The 11826-nt window shown below is 46.7% G+C and overlaps 1 long non-coding RNA gene across 1 annotated transcript; it reads right to left on the reverse strand.

The window, feature by feature from the left end:
- Positions 1-2469: 2469 nt before the first annotated feature.
- On the reverse strand, positions 2470-8105 carry LOC116484314 (uncharacterized). Its single transcript, XR_004252500.1, has 3 exons — positions 8053-8105; positions 6659-7169; positions 2470-4085 (listed from the first exon to the last, which is right to left on the reverse strand). It is a non-coding gene; the product is annotated as an uncharacterized LOC116484314 (long non-coding RNA).
- Positions 8106-11826: the final 3721 nt, after the last annotated feature.

Here is an 11826-nt window from a genome sequence, read left to right on the forward strand (position 1 = left end):
CAGGCCAGAGCCAGGAGTCTATGCCACAGTCAAAAGAATGAGAAATCTCGAAGCTGTCAGGACAGACGCTGAGTAAATAAAAATAGCTTATAGCAGGAGCCTTACAGCATGATGCCTTTTAGTAAAACAAAACCAAAAGCAAACACACACACACAGTACAGTGCCGTGTTGTCCATGATCATGCACACATGACAGTGAAGCATAAGAAGTCTGCAAAGACATGCATGACGACCGACACTGACTCTCACTGGGTGGGACAAGAGGGAACCAGGACTGGGGTGACCGTCAAAGGGGACTTTAGCCCTATTTGTAACTTTTACATTTAATTACTTATGTCAATGGACAGTAACAAAACCATAGCTGGGCTCTGGCAGGTGGATTTCTAAGAGAGAGGTAAGAAAGAGATTCCATTGCCAGGAACTTTCTGCCTGTTGAAATGGGCAAGCCCAAAGTCACTACAGGATGCCCTCAATGAGTTCCCCCTCACCTTCTGTTTGCATACCCCCAGAGTCACGGCTCTCACCACCTCACAGAGCAGCTGGCTCCCTGGGGGGTAGCTCTGATGGTTAGAAAGCTCAGCTGTAGCCTGGGCAACATAGTGACCCCATCTCTAAAATTTTTTTTTTTTTTTTGAGACCGAGTCTCACTCTGTTGCCCAGGCTGGAGTGTGGTGGTGTGATCTCTGCTCACTGCAACCTCCACCTCCTGGGTTCAAGCGATTCTCGTGCCTCAGCCTCCTGAGTAGCTGGGACTAGAGGTGTGAGCCACCACTCCCAGCTAATTTTTGTATTTTTAGTGGAGACGGGGTTTCACCATGTTGGCCAGGCTGGTCTCGAACTCCTGAGCTCAGGTGATCCACCCGTCTCGGCCTCCCAAAGTGCTGGGATTACAGGCGTTAGCCACTGCACCTGGCCTAATTTTTTTTTTAATTAGCTGGGTGTGGTGGTGTGCACCCATAGTCCTAGCAACTTGGGAGGCTGGAGGATTGCAACCCTGGGCTGGAGCTCAGGAGTTCAAGATACAGTGAGCTGTGATCACACCACTGCACTCCAGCCTGGGCTACAGAATGAGACCATGTTGCAAAAAAGGAGGAGGAGGAAGAAGAAGGAGAAGGAGAAAGAGGAGAAGGAAGGAGAAGAAGGAAAGACATCAAGTTCAGCTTTGTCCAGTGAGCAGACTGTGCTTCCATGGGACTGACTGCTGCTCTCTGCAGCCACACACATTGTCCTGGTCAATTTACAGCACTTCGGAGTTTTAAAGCCAATACCTGTTATGCATGAAATGAAAAACAAACAAAATCCAGCCTGATTTGGGGAGTGGCTGAGAATTGAATAGCAGGGTTCCCTAATGTCTCATTGCCAATCACAGCTTGTTAATGCTTTTTGCTCAAATGCAGTTTGCAGAGAATGGATTTAATTTGCTTTCTATTTTCTTTAATTAGATGGTGTAATTTACAGACAGTGAAATGCACACTTTTAAAATGGGAAGTTCAGTAAGTGTTCTCATACATGCACACCCAGGCAACCACAACCCAGATCACAACTTAGAGCATGCACAGCCCCCAGAAGGCCCCTCACTGCCCCTTCCAGCCAGCACACCGCACTCCATCCCCAAGAGAGCCACGATTCTGACTCCCACCACCACAGATTCATTTTGCTTGTTCCCCGAACTTTGTATAAATGGAAACATACAAATGGGATCATTTCATGAAACACAAAAATAGATTCCCCCTCTGCACTGGCTCCCCCAGAAGATTGAACAGGTGCTGGAGGTTTCTAAACCTCATTCTGAGACCAGCCTCTTTTTGAGCTGTCTCCCAAGAGGATGCGGGATTCTAATTTTAAGACCCACAGCCAAGGTGACAGAAGAGATTTAGAACCCAGAATAGAGATAACTCATATACCTTAAGGTTTTGGACCTGGTTCATTTATATATGTATAATTAATTAGTTAAAATGCACACATAGTAAAGAAAAAAATTCAAGCAGTGTAAAAGAATATGGCAGAAGTAAATTTCTCTCCTGTCTAGTTATCCTAGGCCCATCATGTCCCTACTCAAAGGCAGCAACCCTTAGTGTACCTTGTTCACACAGCCTCCCAGCAAAGCCTAGGCATTTCTGAGCATGTGCATGTCACTAGAGGATATATTTCCCCTCTCCCTCCCGCTGCATACCTTTTTTTTTTTTTTTGGGGGGGGGACGGAGTCTCACTCTGTCGCCCAGGCTGGAGTGCAGTGGCGCCATCTCGGCTCACTGCAAGCTCCACCTCCTGGGTTCACGCCATTCTCCTGCCTCAGCCTCCCGAGTAGCTGGGACTACAGGCACCTGCCATGATGCCCGGCTAATTTTTTGTGTTTTTAGTAGAGACATGGTTTCACCATGTTAGCCAGGATGGTCTCGATCTCCTGACCTCGTGATCCGCCCGCCTCAGCCTCCCAAAGTGCTTTTTTTTTTTTTTTTTTTTTTTTTTTAACACAATGGCTGGCTTATACAGATCAAGGTCGCTGTTTAGCATGCTACCTTTTCCATTTAGTATAGCCTGCCGGACAGTTCTTAGCTTTTTAAATGAACTCCTACAGTGCTCATTGGGAGTAACAACAGGGAAAACTTAGGGCACTGTTCTAAACACGTAACATCTGCTCATTTAATTCACATTTTACCGTCTTTGTCACCTTGAAGGGCATGAGCTCCTTAAGTGAAATTGTTTGAAGAAAGGGAACACTGTCCTGTCGATCAATATTTCCCAGGGAGATGGTTCCACTCTGCACTGGCATGTCCGTGGCATTTTGGCCCTAAAGACCCACATCCCTGCAGGTGCTGTGGTCTCTTTGAGCTCCCTCATGTCTGCCACCTACTCCTGGTCCCTTGAGGCCCTGCTGTTGAACCTCCTCTGAGACAGTTCTGGGTGTAAGACAAAAGGAAGAGTCTCCAAATGAGGACATTTCTTAGACATGCAGCGAAAGCCCTCATTTTCATTATTGCCATTTACATAGTTGACTCAGATGTGCTGAATTTCCTGTTGCTAATGTAGCTGTTCCTTTGTGCTAATTTCTCAGAAATGCTAGACACCATTATTTTAGCAAGACTCACTTTGAAAACACAAAGAGCAGGGTTTAAAAAAATAATAATAAGGGTCCCCAGTGTTCTGCGGGAAGATCTAGCTTCTCTACTTTAAAATGTTTCCCTCCTAACTTTTTATTATGAGAACTTCAAAACTTCAAGAAAGTTAAAAATATAATGAAGACTCAGGGACCCTCCACTGAGATTAATAGCTCTTCACCTTGGTGTCTGCATGGCTCCATCCATCTCTGTCTCTTCCTGCCTGCCTTCTGGCTAAGACCCTGAAGGCAATTTGCAGACATCCCGACACTGCAGTCCTAAGTGTGTCCACAGACACCTCCTAAGAAAATGGACATTCTCTCGCGTAGACTGTCATGATGACATCCAAGAAAGTCAATCATAGTTCAATAAGATCATCTGACGTCTAGTCCACTTTTAAATGGCCCTGGTTTTCCATGCTGCATCTTTTGAATTGGAATCCCTCTGGGGGTCACATATTACATCCAGTCATTTTATCTGTGTAGTCCTTTTTTGGCTAGAGCAGTCCCTTCCCTTTTGCTCTTTTTCTTCTCTTTTATCTTCTTTTCCTTTGTTTGGTGTGTTTGACATTGACTTTGTGAAGAGACTTGGCCATGGTCTTGTGAAACGTCCCACGGCTGATCTCTCAGGCTGCATCCTCCTGGTGTTGGCTCACGTGTTCCTCCATCCTCTGAGAGCTCCTGGAGGTGCACGATGTTGGCTTTTTCCCCCCACAGTGATGCTGTCAGATCCCTTGTTAAGATGGTGACACCAGCTGTCCCCCTGTGGAGGCACACTGTCCCTTTTGCAATTAGTGTCCCTTGTGGGCAATGCTTTGTGAGCATCCTCTTTCCCAACAGAACGGATGACCCTTCTGTCGATCATTTTAGCATCTTTGGCCAAAACGAATATTCCACTTGCAAGATGGTAACTTTCTATACCTTTTAGATTCCTTCTACATTTTTTAGCTGGTGTTTTTCTGTAAATAGAGCTTTCTTTTTATTTTCCCCTTTGAAAAAAAAATACAGAAAATAACCACGAAAAATATAACCAACATCCATATTTTCACCACCCAGAATTTGTGTTAAAATTTTGGCATATTCGCCTTCAATTTTTTCATATAAGAAGGAAAACATGACAGTGAAATCTCCGAAATCCCCTAACTCCCTATTGTACTTCCTACCCTACACTCACCATCATAAATATGGCTCTATCTTCCAGGCCCCTTTTTATACTTTTATGAGTACAGTACAGAATGTTTTAGCTATGAAAAATACAGTATATGGCATTATTTTGCATGAGTTATTTTTAAACATTTTATATAAATAGCATTCTAAATCTATCATTATGCCCCTTTCTTTTCTCACCCAACACCTTTGAGATGAGCTCATATGTATGCTCATATAATGAGCTCATTCCCGTTTAGCTGCTCTATGGGATTCCACACATACTTTTCCATTCCTCTTCTACTGAGGAACACATGGACTGTTTTTGATTCCTCGCTGTTAGGAGCCACGCTACAGTGGGCAGGCCTGTGCATGCCTCTGTGCAGATGTATAAGCATCTCTCTGAGTTGTGGCCAGCTTCACTAGATATCGCCCAAATGACCACACTAATATTCTCTCCCACCAGCAGCATGTGGCTGGCTCCTCCCCCATATCTTCATCCACATGGGATAGTATCAGACTATTACATTTTTGCCAAACTAATAGGCGAGAAATGGTATTTGTTGCTTTAATTTGTATTTCCCGATTACTAGCAAGGCTGTGCACATATGTTTCTCAGCCACTGCAAAGCGGTGTTTCCATGAGACACATGGGGTATGCTCTGCTCTGTGGATCTGAGCTGCTAGTGAATACTCGGTCTCTCCTCTTGAGAGCCCACCCTCAGCCAGTCGATGCACTGACAATCAGGTGGCTATCACAAAGGGAATGAAATTATTCTCCATTGTCATTGTCCTTACATTTGTATGAATAATATTGCTTGTCACCTAGTATTTACCACCCAGCTTTCTATGTGCCAGGCTTTATTACTTTACCCACTTTATTTGATCCCCTCAGAAATTTATTTATATTTACTTATGTGTTTATTTTGAGATAGGGTCTCACTCTGCCACCCAGGCTGGAGAGCACTAGCACAGTCACAGCTTACTGCAGCCTCAACCTCCTGGGCTCAAACAATCCTCCCACCTCAGCCTTCTTAGTAGCTGGGATGACAGGTGCGAACCACCATGCCTGCCTAACTTTTAAATTATTTTTTAGTAAAGACACAGTCTCAATTGTTGCTGAGGCTGATTTTGAACTCCTATGCTCAAGTGATCCTCCCAGCTCGGCCTCCCAAAGTGCTGGGATTACATTCATGAGCCACCATGCCAGGCCTAGGAATTGATTTATTATTTCCATTTTGCTGAAAAGGAGACAGAGGGTCAGAGCAGAGCAGTGACTTGCCTAAGGTCATACAGCCGGTAAGTGATCTGCTTCCAGAGCCCAAACCCTTCCCTCTGTACAATATTGCTCCTTCACACTCCTCCTAGATGCCCAGATAGTTCCCAGGGAGAATAAAAGATGGTTTTGCACTGAAAGAAGAAGATTGGTTCTGGTTATCTTGTCTCCTTGCCTGGTTCCCATGGCTATGAGCAGAGAAGTTGTTTGTTAACCAAAAATTACAGCCTTGCAAATAGCTTCCAGCCCATTTGCCCAGGTTTCTGGGTAGGAGACAAGCCGAGCAGGCAGTTATAGTACAGCCGGCCCTTCATAGCTGCAGTTTCTGCCTCCACAGATTCAACTAACCACTAACCACGAGTAGAAAATAGAAATAATGGCCAGGCACAGTGGCTCATGCCTGTAAACTCAGCACTTTGGGAGGCTGAGGCAGGTGGACTGCTTGAGGTTAGGAGTTCAAGACCAGCCTGGTCAACACGGTGAAACCCTTTCTCTACTAAAATTACAAAAATTAGCCAGATGTGGTGGCGGACGCCTATAATCTCAGCTACTTGGGAGGCTGAGTCACAAGAACTGCTTGAACCCAGGAGGCAGAGGTTGTAGTGAGCAGAGATTGCATCACTGCACTCCAGCCTGGGTGACAGAGCAAGACTCCATCTCAAAAAAAAAGAAAAGAAAAAGAAAAAATAGAAAATAATGCAAATGAAAACAAAATAGTATAACCATTTATATAGCATTTACATTGTATTAGGTGTTATAAGTAATCTAGAGATTATTTAAACTCTATGGGAGGATGTGCATAGGTTATGTGCAAATACTACACATTTTATATCGGAGACTTGAACATCTGCATATTTTGGTATTCTTAAGGACCTGGACCAGATCCCCTGTGGATACTGAGGGACAACTGTGCTTCTTTCTCACTCCAGGTCAGGAAGGAAAGGTGGGCTGGTAAACTCTTAATCTGTTCAAGTTTTTGGATTGCTTGTAGCCAGGGTGGGTGATCTGGGTGGGCAATGGAGCCACAGAACTGAACGTTCAAGAAACTTTTAGATCCTAAGTTGGGAAAAGGGAATCTCTCTCTCACTCGCTTTAGTTAAAGTCCTCTGTTGTACATGTGGTATTGGGCAGAGATATGTACAGGCTTCTCCAGAGGAGAACTCCACAGGAGAGGTGGCTTCCAGGTGGGTGAGCCTGCAGGACTTCAGGTCCAGTCTGCCCATTTATAAATAGGAAAGCAGAGGCATTGAAACCTCTAGGTCCTGGGCTGCTTAAGGGCATCAAAGTGCCTGACTGGTCCTCAGAGCCTGGCAAAGTATTCAGCTTACAACACACATTTCGTGAATATTTGTTGAATGAGTAAATAAATGGACAAGAAGACCAGACGCGGTGGCTCACGCCTGTAATCCCAGCACTTTGGGAGGCCGAGGTGCGTGGATCACTTGAGGTCAGAAGTTCGAGATGAGCCTGGCCAGCACAGCGAAAACCCATCTCTACTAAAGATACAAAAATTAGCTGAGCGTGGTGGCAGGCACTGTAGTCCCAGCTACTTGGGAGGCTGAGGCTGGAGAATTGCTTGAACCTGGGAGGCGGAGGTTGCCGTGACATGAGATCATACCGTTGCACTCCAGCCTGGGTGACAAGAGCGAAATCTGTCTCAAAAAAATTAAAAATTAAAAAGTAGTCCAGGCGCGGTGGCTCACGCTTGTAATCCCAGCACTTTGGGAGGCCGAGGCGGGCAGATCAGGAGGTCAGGAGATTGAGACCATGGTGAAACCCCATCTCTACTAAAAAATACAAAAAAATTAGCTGAGTGTGGTGGCGGGCGCCTGTAGTCCCAGCTACTCGGAGAGGCTGAGGCAGGAGAATGGCGTGAACCCAGGAGGCGGAGCTTGCAGTGAGCCGAGATCGGGCCACTGCACTCCAGCCTGGGCAACAAGAGCGAGACTCTGTCTCAAAAAAAAAAAAAAAAAAAAATTAAAAAGTAAATGGACAAGAAAGTTGGAATCTTAAATGCACAAAACCCCCAAGCTTTTGATTCCTTTGGGTTCTGTTGGGTGGAGGGGACCTATTTGAGGAAGGAGAATCAATGAACCGGGTCCTTCGTGAGAAGATGTGGCCAGGTCCTGCCATGAGGCCCTGGGTGACTCAGTGAGCACTCCCTGTCCACAGCTCAGCGACTCACAGATGTCCCCAGGGAGAAGTACAGAAGCTGAGAGTCTGGATGAGGCCCCAGGCTGCCTGGCCCCTGCCTTCCTGCTCTCCTCTCCCACCTCTCCCCTTTAACTCCGCTGCAGCTGCAGCCGTCTTGGTCTTGAGATGAGCCAGGCCCGTTCTCTGCTCAGGGGCCTTGCCCCTGCTGCTGCCCTGCCAGGAGTGCTCAGCGTGTGGCTCTTTGAAGGACTGAGTCCTTGTTCCAACAGCACCCCCTCAAAGAGGCCTTCCTGGATACCCTGGCCAGAGTCCCCACCCTGACCACCCCCTACCACTCCCATCTGGTTTATTTCCTGAGCACTTGCTCCTGCTTGGACTGACCTGGCACGTTCCTGTGCTTGCTGGTGGGCTATCTGCTTCCCTCATCTGAATGTCACTATGCCTCCGACACCTGAGGCTGCGCCTGGCATGTGGCAGGCACTCAACAGACAGATAGTGCAAGAATGAGAGAAAAAGAGGCTGGGGCTGAGCACCATGCTGACGCCTCTGGAAACCTTTCTCTCTGAGCAGTGGGGAGCCCCAGCTGGAAAAGGCCGCACGGCTCATGGTGAAGGTGATGACGATGATGCATGTGTGTGCACGGCAGGTGTTAGGGTAACAGTAAGTGGCCACAGTTAGCTGAACACCTATTATGTGTCAGATATGAACTTGATTTTTAATCACTCTATCCTCAGAATAAGGCAAATGCTGCCATGACCCTCTTCTCACAGACAAGGAAGTCAAAGCCCAGAGAGACTGAGCATTTTGCATCCAGTCTGGGATGTGCGGAGCTGAGATGTGCTCCCACGAATACCTGACCCAAAGCCCAGGCTCTTTCTAGTGGGCAATGAACAGCTGAGGCTGTTACCAATTTTCATCAGGCCCTGAATGGCAGCCCAACTTCCCGCTGACCTTGTTGTTCTTCTTTCTGCCCAGGGACTCCCTACCCTCTCAAGAGCAGAAGACAGGCCCAGAAACAGTGTCCACTCACTCAGTCCACAAACATTTATTAAGCACCTACAGTGTGCAGGGATGCGGGGATGCAGCAGGGCTTAAGTCAAAGCTCAAGCGCTGGTGGAGCTCACTGGTGGAGCTGCTGGGGGCATAACAAAGAAGTAGGCAAAGGAGTGGGCAGCAGATACTGGTCTGAACTGGGACAGTCAGGGGACAGGACCAGGAGAGCTGGGGATGGGGACCTGGGTGAGGGGAGTCAGGCAGCCTCTCTGCAGAGGAGAAGCCAGCTTGCAGCAGGCCGGGTGAGGGGCTGCCCAGCAGCCGGTGCACTTAGGAGAGAGTGGACTTAGCACACTAGTGGAGAAGAAAAGAAAGCCAGAGTGGTGGGGGTGGGGAATAAGGTGGAAACAGTTACTGAGCTAACGAATACTGAAATATCATCTCAGGCTCCCCCAGTGCCTGGCACAGAGAAGCCCCTCCAGAAATGTCTGCAATGAATGGAACTGGATCAGGTCAGTGTCCTGCTTGACAAAAACAAAAAGCAATTTCTGGTGCAGCCTGTCTCACAGAAAAATTTCCTTCAGGGAGGAGGATGAAGGTGAACCTCCTGGTTTTAGCAAACCAAAACAATATATTCAGATGGAATAAGGCAGATTAGCAATTCTTAGTTTGCAGGTTGCAGAGGCAGAATTTAAACATTTTGGGTAAAAAACAAAAACCCACTTAAGATGGTATTTTTTTTTCCTTTTTGAGATGGAGTCTCCTTCTGTCACCCATTCTGGAGTGCAGTGGCGTGAACTGCAACCTCTCCTCCTGGGTTCCAGCGATTCTCCTGCCTCAGCCTCCCAAGTAGCTGGGATTACAGGTACCTGACATCATGTCCAACCTATTTTTTTTTTTTTTTTTCGTATTTTTAGTAGAGATGGGGTTTCACCCTGTTGGCCCGGCTGGTCTCAAACTCTCGACCTCAAGTGATCCACGGCCTTGGCATCCCAAAGTGCTGAGATTGCTGAGTCACTGCACCTGGCCCCACTTAAGACCTTCTATGTTGCAGGATTTGAGCTTAATCTCCCATTACTATTGAAGGCTTATCTATTTTTCCCTTTTTGCAGATAAATGAGGAATTGTCTCTGGTACAGGCACTAAACCAGTTCTGGGATCCCTAATGGCTGGGCTGGCCTGGTTGCTTCAGCTCTGGATTCAAACTGGCCAAGGATACAGGAGCCCAGGGGTGGGAATAGTAAGATCCTGCTTCCAGCTGCCTGCCAGAACCATTCACTTAAATGTGTATAATAACAGGAGCTAATATTTAATCATCCTAATAAATCTATGAGGTGAGTACAAGTATGGCCCCACCCAGAGGTGAGGAAAATGTAGCTCAGAGAGAATAAATTACCTACCAAATGTAAGACATCCCAAACTGCTTCCTTCCCCAGTCTTTCCCATTTCACTAAATGACACCACCCCTTACTGTACTAAATTGCTCAAACCAGAAATCTACGGGTGACCCTTGATTCTTTCCTTGCCTCACCCCCACATCTTACCCATCACCAATTTATCTGTTCTATCTTCCAAAACACAGGACATCCTCGATGTGGCTATTTCTCTTCCATTCCCCCTGCTATCACCATCACCGTACCCACCATCAGCTCTCTACTGAGCCACTAACTGGCCTACTACTTACCATCCATTCTCCTCCAGCAGTGGCGGGTGATCTTTTTAAAACATAAGTCAGATGCCATGTCAGCCCTCACTGAAAACTCTCTAATGGCTTCTCATTGCCTTTATTTTTTTCTCCATCTACTTGTAAGATTTTTCTCTTTGTCTTTCATTTCCTGTAATGTTACATTGTGCCTAGGGGTGATTTTCTTTCTATGTATGCTGCTAAGTGTTCACAGTCCTTCTCAAACCCATGGCTCGATGTCTTTCATTTACTTACAAATATTCCACACATAATCACAGCTGTTTCAAAGTCTGTGTCTAATAACCCCACTATCTGGATCCCCTTGGGCCTGTTTTGGTTGGTTGGTTGTGTTTTTCCCCCTGAAGTGTGGTCAGGTCTTGCATTCTTGTAAGGATAGACATTAAATAGGAAAAATGGTAGAGATAATGTCTGTCATCTTCCTGTTTACTTTTGCTTCTTCTCAGGGATTATACCTGGATCTCTGACCTTTGGGCTCCCTACTTCCCTGGTGCCATGTTTCTGCCCTCTGCCTCTCCTGATATGATTACTAATTTTATATGTCAACTCAGCTAGGCCACAGTACTGGTATTTGGTTAAATACCAGTTTAGATATCCCAGTGAAGGTATTTTTTAGATGAGTTTAACATTTAAATCAGTCAAGTTTAAGAAAAGCAGATTGGGGCAGGTGCGGTGGCTCATGCCTGTAATCCCAGCAATTTGGGAGGCCCAGATGGGTGGATCACCTGAGGTCGGGAGTTCGAGACCAGCCTGACCAACATGGAGAAACCCATCTCTACTAAAATCACAAAATTAGCCAGGTGTGGTGGCACATGCCTGTAATCCCAGCTACTCGGGAGGCTGAGGCAGGAGAATTGCTTGAACCCGGGAGGCAGAGGTTGTGGTGAGCCGAGATCACACCATTGCACTCCAGCCTGGGCAACAAGAGCGAAACTCCGTCTCAAAAAAAAAAGAAAAGCAGATTGCCCCAAAATGTGGGTGGACCTCATCCAGCCATTAAAAGATTTTACAAGAAAGGCCTATGGTTCTCCTGGGGAAGAGGGAATTCTGTCTCCAGAACACTTTCAGGCCCGAGCTGCGATAGCAGCTCTTTCCCAGGTGGCCAGCCTGATGGTCTGTCCTGCAGATTTCAGATCCACTAGCCCCACAATCACCTGAGCCAATTCCTTAAAATCAGTCTCTCTATCACACACACATGCACATACACATGCACACACACACACAACTGGTTCTGCTTCTCAGGAGAACCTTAATACACTTGGCCTGTGTTCAGTGACAGCACCCAAATCCCTATCTGCAGTCTAGGCCTCCTTCTGGGCTTCAGAACTGAGGATCCATTGGCCTCCTCTGTGTCTCCTCTAGGATTCCTAGCGGGCCTCTCAGTCTTAGCATAGCTTCACCAAAGTGAGCATCTACTTCAGCTCCACGACCTGCTGTGTCTCAGCCGTCCTGGTCTCAGG

The sequence above is a fragment of the Hylobates moloch genome, unplaced genomic scaffold, assembly GCF_009828535.3.
Source record: "Hylobates moloch isolate HMO894 unplaced genomic scaffold, HMol_V3 SCAFFOLD_15, whole genome shotgun sequence".
NCBI lineage: Eukaryota > Metazoa > Chordata > Mammalia > Primates > Hylobatidae > Hylobates > Hylobates moloch.